Source organism: Argentina silus (genome assembly GCF_951799395.1).
Source record: "Argentina silus genome assembly, chromosome: 8".
Classification (NCBI taxonomy): Eukaryota; Metazoa; Chordata; class Actinopteri; order Argentiniformes; family Argentinidae; genus Argentina; species Argentina silus.
In genome coordinates this window covers 15,669,521-15,679,520 of record NC_139662.1, presented here as the reverse complement: position 1 = coordinate 15,679,520, position 10,000 = coordinate 15,669,521, and the positions used below count along the sequence as shown (strand labels likewise).

The 10,000-nt window shown below is 41.0% G+C and overlaps 1 protein-coding gene across 1 annotated transcript in view; it reads right to left on the bottom strand.

Moving 5' to 3' along the window:
• The window catches only part of plagl2 (pleiomorphic adenoma gene-like 2), a 22,221-nt gene extending 18,998 nt beyond the window's left edge, over positions 1-3,223 (bottom strand). Inside the window, exon 1 of the mRNA XM_083675718.1 lies at positions 3,020-3,223. The gene's annotated coding sequence lies outside the window, so the exon portion shown is untranslated. The remainder of the gene's footprint in view (positions 1-3,019) is intronic.
• Positions 3,224-10,000: the final 6,777 nt, after the last annotated feature.

Genomic DNA, 10,000 nt, shown 5'->3' with positions numbered 1-10,000 from the left:
TAAACACATTTCTCAGTCTCTCACTCTATCTGTTTTGCTCATGCTGTCTTGAAAAAATAACAAACACAACTGTTTTCTTGCCGCCCTGTAACGCTAACAACAACCATTCTACCATGAACCCACTGTCCACTGCCCCCCTGCCCCCTTCTCCCCCAGCACCCCCTCGCCTCTCCCCCAATCCTCTCCTCTCCCCCTACAAGGTGGAGAGATACAAAGAAAGGGATCAGAGCTTTTCCGATTCTTCTCTGGATATTAACTAGCGTTTGTCCCCTGTGAGGGCTGAACCTCCCATTAACCCTTCTGATGCTCTTTTCTCATGGAAATTAGCCTGCTGCTGCCCACAGAGAGCTGCTCGGCATTCTGGGATACATTCAGAGGAGGAGACCTCCCTCTGCCACACACACACAGGCGCGCAAACATGCAGAGACACACACATCAAGACGCACACTCTCAGGCTCAGAAACACACGAACACACACACACACACACACATCAATACACATATACACACACACACATATCAATATACATACACACAGGCGTGCACACACTCTCAGGCACACAAACGTATGAACACACACACACATCACATCAATATACACACACATCGCTACACATACACACAGGCGCACAAACACACTCACAGGCTCACAGACGCCACACACACACAAACACATTCTCTCTTTCACAAAGGCAAACATGGAACATGCAGCCTTGCCTCCATAGCACATGGGCAGAAGTAATGTGATGCAATATGTGTAAGAACCTGCACCAGTTAAGGTACAGGAACGTTTGTTTACAAAAGAATTCAAAGTGATGATCAATTAAAAAATCAACAATTTATGATTAAGAATAAGGAAAATAAATACATGAAGTCAACTTTAGTTACATACTCTATATGGCTGTTTCTGTGTCAAACACTGACTTCTGTTCAAGGGAATTATTTTAAAAGTTATTCCAATAAACGATTATCCTTATGAGAGTATTCCTATCATAAATTATAATAGTTTGTTTTGAGCAGTTTTATTGAATATACAAATAAAATAAACTAATTTCATTCGTTGTGGAGTTGCAGACTACTACATCACTACTACAGAGGTAAGTTAAACTATTATACAAGTCTAAATATCTATCGTATCCCGGCTTGATATAACAACAACAACAGCTCACATCGAACAGAACTTAAACTGTATTTAATTTTGACTCCAGTCTTGATGACAATGATAAATCGACCTAAATCTATTGTGAGGATTCCTTTTCAAAAGACTGGAATAATGAGAGAGCCACTAACATCACCATATGCGTCTCAACTTGCACACTGCAACTGTCAATAACAAACGCATTGTCTCGTGACGATCACTTCCATTTCCTTATTATGTGGCTCGAGGCGGTGGAAACGAGGCCTTGATGGAGAGCGAGCACGCTGGCGTCAGACCTGCCACTATGACCAATATCTCTGATCTGTCCTAAACCGACCACAATGTAAGACATTTTGGTTGGTGATCTTTATATGTAGGGATTCAGATTGTATTTTGATAATGTCTGTTTCTTTTTTCGACGACGTTTGTTGTTCGCGTACAATGTTGCCAAATGAATTAGTTTATATCTATGTTTACACTGTCGCTATAATTGCTGTCATAAACATTAAATCATTGACAAGTTACATTAATAAACGGCTTAATAACGACGGGGGGAAACTCATCAGGTTAAAATGGGACACTAAAACACGTCTGGAGTGGAGACATACAAGTCACTGAGTTTACAGGTGTTGTGACGTGTTGCTCAATGTTGTACATTGTGTTGCAGTAGGAATGGGAGCAGCAACGTGGGCTGGCCTGATTGATGATGATTATTAATATGACCTCTCAGCTCTCCAGCTCATCTGTTGCTACAGTACTGTCTAATGCAGGTATTACCGTGTAGCTACTTTACTGGCACCTCGAAAACCACAGGAAGTCGACTTTTAGCGGTTAGAATATACATCAACACGTATAAAAGACATGGAGATCTCAAAGACCAAATTAGGCCTCATATCCAAAATATTCAACAAGCTAATTATGAAGATCACACTCTGGAGATAAAGAACCACATGTTGCTTCAAACAACCTGTTTTTCCAGACTATTGTTTGACATAAAAGTATGAAACGAAATAACACAGTTCACGGACACAAACGACAACAAAAACAATAACAAGTGCATATGTAATGAGTCCCCTCACCCAAAGCATGGCCCACCCTCCACCTCCCTTAGCGGAGCTCGTTATTTACTCCGACAAGGCACACACACAAGGAAAGAGACACAAAAGTCACATCGCCTCTCAATACGACCCGAAACATCCGACAAACAAATGTCACAAACACATATGCCATTAGAGCATGGAAGCAGCTACTGTCGAAGGAAAACAGATAGTTCTACACTTGTTTAACGTGATGGTTATGAGCAACTAGAAATCAACTAACAACTTCCATAAATTAGGATCTGATGCAAGTAAACATTGGGTATGTAGTGTATCTACTTTTATGAGTGTTCTAGTCTTTCCAACACACACTAGGGACGTTCCCTCAACCTCTATCTCCCTCGCTCTTCTGCAAAGGCATGCTCAACATGAGAAATATTCGGAAATTGCTTAAAATTCAACAATTCGCAGAAAACTCGCACTAAACATCAATCATCACGGCCAAGGCCACCCTTGACCAAATGCATCATGTTTACAACTTCGATGATTAACATTGGCAACATATTTATCGACAAAGCTTCGAGCGAGGAGAGACGATCGCGTAATTAAAAATTAAATACCCCCGATGCTTACATACTTCCACAAAATAAGCAAAATTAAACCACGTTCTCTTGCAGGACAACAACAGCGGCTTACTGTCATTTAAACCCTCGTGAACATCAATCTATCGATCATCATCGGATAAAGTTGCGGTAATAATCAAAATCTTATTAAAAAAACATGCACACATCAGAACGTGCAGAGCCACATTATCAGGTCTTACAAAAAACGAGCAGTTACCCACCAAAAAGTTTCCAGCACCGCATTAGTCAATTTCACATTGATCCCCGGTAACATTCCATCGCCGACTATACGCAAACGTACCGTGGGAGACCCCACGCCACCTTTCCCGGTCTTTCTCCCCTCGATCTGTTGTTTTATTATTTTTTCCAATTTTTTCTATAATTTTTCTATATTCGGGGCCTGAGTGTGTCTCGCTCTCCTCAGGCTGCAGCAGAGTTATGGGGCGCGAGCATTGTGGGAGTGTGACGTCAGGCCACTTTCACAAACTTTTTTACTGGGGGACATGCTTACTCTTTTTTTCGCAGTGGGTTTGACTATATTATCAATACATAACACGTATAGAATCTAAACCGCAGTCGAATATGTTATCATTTATAAATAGTAGAGTTATTATAACTTTTGATGAGTTATTATTATATCCAATTGGATGTCAAATAGGATAAACAAATTAGCTAAATAAGCCTTTATAACAATCTCAGATATCTAACATTTTAGGCTACATATTAGTTTGATCAACAGGTCGAAGTATTTTAAGAATGTAAACGTTTATTTTTCGATAGTTTATGCACTTTAGGGTAATATATTAATTTGATATTACTTAAAAGGAATTGCCTCTGGTTTAGCTTACTAAATGTTACAATAAAGACATTTTCAATGACAACACATCATTGTTTCATCAACCCTTTTATGTAAATGAGATTTACAGGAATGTTTAAATGGTTGTTTCATACCTGTTTCAACAGGCTATCTCATGTCTTTAATAGTCTGTAATTCCTAACGTGTTGGCAGGATAGAGCTCAAATAATGTATGATTTCTGGAAAGTAAATCCGATACACTTGTAGCTTTATTCGTGTTGGCATAGTTATCCGTTGATTTGTTTCATTTTACTGAACGAATAATTTCAAACAAATTGTGTCCTATAGGAATTTCATGTTTGCATCTTTGTAATATTCATAATTTCTATTATTTTGAAATAATACTTTATCATACTCGAAGTCATGTTCACTATTGTTGGCGGCCAATGTATGTTTTAAGAGGTTATAAAAGTGTAATCATTCAATTGCCTTTCACTGGATATAAGTTCAAACAATTGTACTATAATTTGAGCAAGCATTAATTCAAATATGGATCATGTCTAAATACATGAACACATCATAATAAACCCTTATTATAACTTTTAATGATATCTGTGGCTACACAGGTTCTCTGTTCCATAAATAGCCTCACAGTGAAGTGAGGTATAGTTCTGTCAGAGCAAGAAGCTCGAGCCCTCCGCTCAGAATGCCATCAACTCTGGAATGTGGAGCGCGGGTCCCACGTGCGATGCTGCGGTGGTCCCGTTTCACCTTGTGTTTTGGGGCGAAAGAATTACTTCCAGGGCAGATCAGCCCGTTTCCTCATTACCCCCCAACCAACCCCCAACCCCCTCCTCGTCCCCTTCCCCTTCCACGGGCTCCCAATCCGCCGCTGGACGTGTTTGTGTACGAGGAGAGAGAGAGAAAGAGAGAGAGAAAGAGAGAGAGAGAGAGAGAGAGAGAGGGGGGGGGGGGGGGTAGAGAAGGAGAGAGAGAGAGAGAGAGTAGGGGGAGGGGGAGTAGGAGTCTTCAATAAGGCTTTCGGCGTGTTCAATGCATTGCAAGAGGGGGGAAAACACGTTTTTGTTGTTCGGAGGGACTACCTCCCCGTCTTGCTACCTGTTGTTATATTGTTGATCTGGTTTCTGGGGATATGAAGGGGCTAGCTAGTGACATGTGAAGGATGGTTTCACCAAAGGCAATGAACAGTATCAAGACAACTATTCATCATCATTTGGAGTGATAAATACCAGGCAGTTGGACACCGAATGGGGGGTTGTTTTTAGAAATATGCGAAGAGTAGAGAGTTTAAAATGAAGTTTCAGAATTACTATTATAACTGGAGAAAACAATGATAAACAGCTGTTTAATGACTTAGTCCGACTTTTAAGTATTTAGGTGTTTAATAAAAACGAATCTACTTTTGGCTCCAATAAATACAATGCATGGCAGCTTTAAGTGCAAATAAATAATTCTATAAATATGTCATTTCTTTAAATGCAGTAGTTTCATGCTTTGAACATATTCCACTAACGTTTGAAACATTGAAATAATCTAATTCTAACTGTTTCTTTTGTTCATAAATAATAGGCTAGGAAGATCAAACGCATTCCCAATTCATTCCTGCTAATAATTAGCTTCTAAAAGCCATCTTGCACAATTGCAGAAAAAAGAGCCAGTACTCTTACTTACACGTCATGTTTTATATCTTCTCATGTCCTTAACACATAGATATTTATTTTAAATCTTTTGAAATGATGTGCCTATTTGTGCTTCAATAGAACACATTGAATTGGAATTGATGTCATTAATAAAGGTTTTACATGGCTTGTATTTATTTTGTGACTGTATTATTTTGTGTTAATGTTTCTAAAGAAACATTCTTAGCTTTGGAAAGGTTTAGACTATTTGGAAAATCTTTCAAATGGAAATATTTAAACATGGAGTCTGCATAAAAGCTTCTCTCTATTTCTGTTGATATTACTGCATGGACAAAGGGCTAGGATATCATGTAATAAGAGCATAATGTTTGTGTTTTGATATTCATTTAGCTTCATTTACATTCATTCAAGATGTCCTTCATCATCATTTGGGATTTTCTGTGGAAATGAAACATCTTTTAATCATTATTATCTCCACTTTAAAAAGCTTACAGATTCAGCTTTATAGCTAGAATGATGAAATGTTATAGTCAGAGATTTATAAAATCCAACATTTTATTGTAACATCATGGATCAGTTATAATCCAGCTATTTATAACAAACCTTTGTAGCTCTTTTTACACCATGAAACGTGTAGGTTAAGATGTCAGAAATCATAACAAAATAGCTGTTTGATTACAGAACTCTGTCTAATGCTAAATATATCCATAAAAAAAAAATCTATATGAAGTATATCTCAAATGGCACAAAACTAGCCAACTGGAGAGCTTTTGGAAAATAAGATTTAACTCTTGATTTTTCCTGAACACAATAATGAGAACTCTCTGGACATTAGTGTTAGCTACGTTGCAGGGACAGTTAGATTGGCTACATATGCAGTTGGTTGATATATATATATATATTTCCTGAGGAACAGTTTTCCTGGTACACCTCAAAATATCTATATCTTTGGCAGGAAACATTTCATATACTATAAGACTGACCTAAGTCTATATGTGGGTAACACCACACTGACTTCACCATATAGGACAACCTAATGCACTGATTAAGTGCATTAACTTGGTTTAAGGAACATACCTATGTCACTTCTGTAGCCTAACAACAACAACAATATTATAACATCATTACTACACAAGTATATAGAGCATGTCTTATCATTTCTCCACAGAAATGATAAGACAATTATTATATAATATGATCTCCGTGAGCAACTCTATTTAAGTAGTTTGTTCTGTTGTAGCAAGGGCTACTTTAAAGGGGCAATCTGGGATTGGTACATACATTTTTTTTAACTTTTAAATTAATTATATATAGCCATTGATTCCTGAAGATTATAACTTATAAATGGCTGACTTATCTGACCCCATCAGAACCTAAAATTAAATATAAGCTTGTTTTACTCCATTGTTTGTGAACATCGTAATTGTAAACAAACACTGTATAACTTCAAAGTATGGTTAAAAATATCATTTTGAGTTTTGAAAGTCTCATGGACGGTCAGTTCTTGCATCTGTAGCTCGGTCCATGAATTTGAGAGTGGTTACATTTCTCCAACTCCATCCCTCAGCTGTTTACTAAAAGAAAGCGGCGGGGAGACCACTTGTTGTTGTTTGAATCCCAGATTGCCCCTTTAACAAACTAACTCATCCGCTAGCTGCGGTTGACTGACGTAAATCTTCCCACATCACTTAGTGGAAACGTTCCATTCTCAATCACACCACAATGAACACCACATACAAAGTGCCTGAGAATAAACGACAGAAAGAGAGAAAAGAGAGAAAGAGAGGGGGAGGACAGAAGAGAAAACGGTTTCCCAGTATAAATCAGAGGCTTCTTTGACTGTGTGAGTGTTTATGTGTTTGGAGCACCGTGTGGTTGGGTTACAGTACATTCAGGTTGATTGCAGTGGAGTGGTGGTCTGTCATTGAGACGTTTAGATCGATTTTAAAGCACCCTTTGGTCATGTAATACTGTGGTAACTCCTCTTCCCCTCCTGTCTCTCTCTCTTCTCTCACTCTCTCTCTCTCTTCCCATCCTCTTTCCTCTGTTCCCCTAATTCCTCTCTCTCTCTCCTCTCTTCCCCACCTCTCTCTCTCTCAACCACACTCGTCTCTTGCCTCCTCTCTCCCAATCTTTTCTCTCTCCTCTCCACCCCTCGTCTCGCCCCTCTTCTTTCCTCCCCTCCTCCCTCTCTTTCTGTCCCAGAAATCAACTCATAAAACCACCATTAGATTAGATTCTTTATTGAGTACTGAGACAACGAAATGCAATTTGGCATCTAGCCAGATAGTGCAAATAGTGGCATAGTGCAAAAGACATGAAATTGTAGACAGTGCATGGTATTACAGTATAAGGTATTACAGTCAATATATATAAATGAATATAATAAGCGAATATACTTGACGAATATCAATATGTACATATATCGATATCGATATGTACAGTTGAACAAGGGCAATAGGTCTTGTGGTATGTTACATATATGTAAGATGAATAATTAGAGAACGATATAATAAATATGGTATGTGCAAACAAGCAGTAGTGCAAAAGCTAAATTGAAGTCCTCAGTGTGCAGCCAGTAGAGGTATGGGGGGAGGGTACCCTGATACTCTGAGTCAATGTTCCTCTTGTTGGGGGGTGGAGGGGGGGGGAGGCTGGTAGATGGGGGGGGGGGGGGGGGGACTGGGCTATAGCCGGGATTCTGAGTTCAGCAGAGTAACAGCTGCAGGGAAGAAGCTGTTCCTGAGCCTGCTGGTGCGGGAACGGAGACTCCTGTACTGTCTCCCAGATGGGAGGAGGGCAAACAGTCCATGGCTGGGGTGAGAGGTGTCCCTACTGATGCCTCGCGCCCTCTGCAGACACAACAAGAGCTGAGCCAGATTGAGAGCCGTGGCCCCGCCCAGGCCCAGCCCAGGCCCCGCCCAGGCCCCGCCCGCAACACTTCTGATTAGTCCTCATTAAGCCTAGAGGCTGCTGGGAAGACAACATGGCTCACACATACACACACATGCATGCACGCACGCATGCACGCACGCATGCACGCACACACACACACACACCCACCCACAGACACACAGAGAGACAGAGAGAGAGAGAGAGAGAGAGAGAGAGAGAGAGAATAAAGACTCCCCTAACTAAAGCCAATAGACGTTTTTGAGACATTGAGAACATCTGTGTCTGTTTACGACTGACTAGCTGATCTTATCCCAACCTGTTTCTGTTGTGTCTTCCCAGTTTACCTCTCCTCTCGCTTTGCACTCTCAGCTCCCTCCCAACCCCAACCTCACACACCTCAAACTGGGCGCGTTCCCTTCCCCCTCCCCCCCCACCCCTTCCCAGCCTTGCAGCCCTGGCTCTGTAGCTCAGAATATCAAAAACCCAGAAAAGTCCCAAAGCGGCACCAGTAAATACAATAGCAATTAGCAGGGGACGATTTGTAGACATCTGGAGTGGATTACCTCACCACTGGAGTACCCAGAACACCCCTCTCTGGGCGCCGGAGTGCCAGGAAGCTGGGAGGAGGGATGGAGGGATGGAGGGAGGGAGGGATGGAGGGGTGGAGGGAGGGAAGGATGGAGGGATGGAGGGGTGGAGTGAGGGAGGGGTGGAGGGATGGAGGGATGGGGGGAGAAGTGGGAAAAGTTTTTATGTGTTTGGTTTATAGCAGATGGGTGGTTTATGTTAGCAGAGACGGCGATAAACAGCTTAGATGCACAGTGGTGAAACCTCAGAGAGACACATCATCATCATCATCCTCATCATCATCATCATCACCATCATCATCATCATCATCATCATCACCATCATCACCACAGCCCACCAGTAACCAGAGATGGTCATGATTGAGGTACTTAAAGAGGAAAGTGTTTAGATGCTCCTGCTGTGGGTATTGTTGCATCAGGTTCTTGAGTCACTAACTCTTGATGTTGTCTCCCTTCAGTTTGGTTAAAGGTTAACTCATTTAGTGCCGAGGGTGAATAAAGTCATCCAAATTGTCAACATTCTAGAGTGCCAAGGGTGACTTTATTCACCAAAAATACACCATAAATTCTTCCTCCACTGGCTCTTTATGTCGTCTCCCTTCATTATGCATCAGGGTATATAAAATATATTATTGTTTTATTTGATTTTTTTGATTTTTTTGATAAATGATATATTTCCTCAGATTATGCTTGTTTCAACGTTCCTATGTGATTATTAGAATAGAACACAATGCTTATTAATCCGTCAGGAACTTTGTCTTGCAACAAACAGGCAACATATTATATTTTTGGGATTAACTGAATTAATGTGACTAGTTTCATATTGAACCCCAAGTAAAAGAACCTATGTCAGAGTTGGTTAGGTAATGATGTAGATATGTGTTTCAGGCGTGAGAGTACTTCATCAGGCTGGGCGAGAGGTAGGGAGAGGTTTAGCCCTGACCAGGGGAGGCTCGTGGAGGTAGAGGTCGGAGGACGGGGCTCAACGTAATGTATGGAATTGAATGAGGAATGGTATCAAACATGTGTGCATTAAAATTAGCCTGTCCTCTGATTTCTACCTCCACCAGCCTCCCCTGGCCGTGACTGTTGGTGCAATAATAATACTGACATAGGTAGGGCGGTTTGAGGAGAGGAGTTGTTGTGGAACAGTGTCAGGGGGGAGGGTGTGAGGTGGTGACGGTGACGTAATGGGTGTTTTGGTGGTATCAGGTCTGAGACAGGCGGGCCAGGCTGCAGGGGGGTGATAAGGCAGAAGGGTGG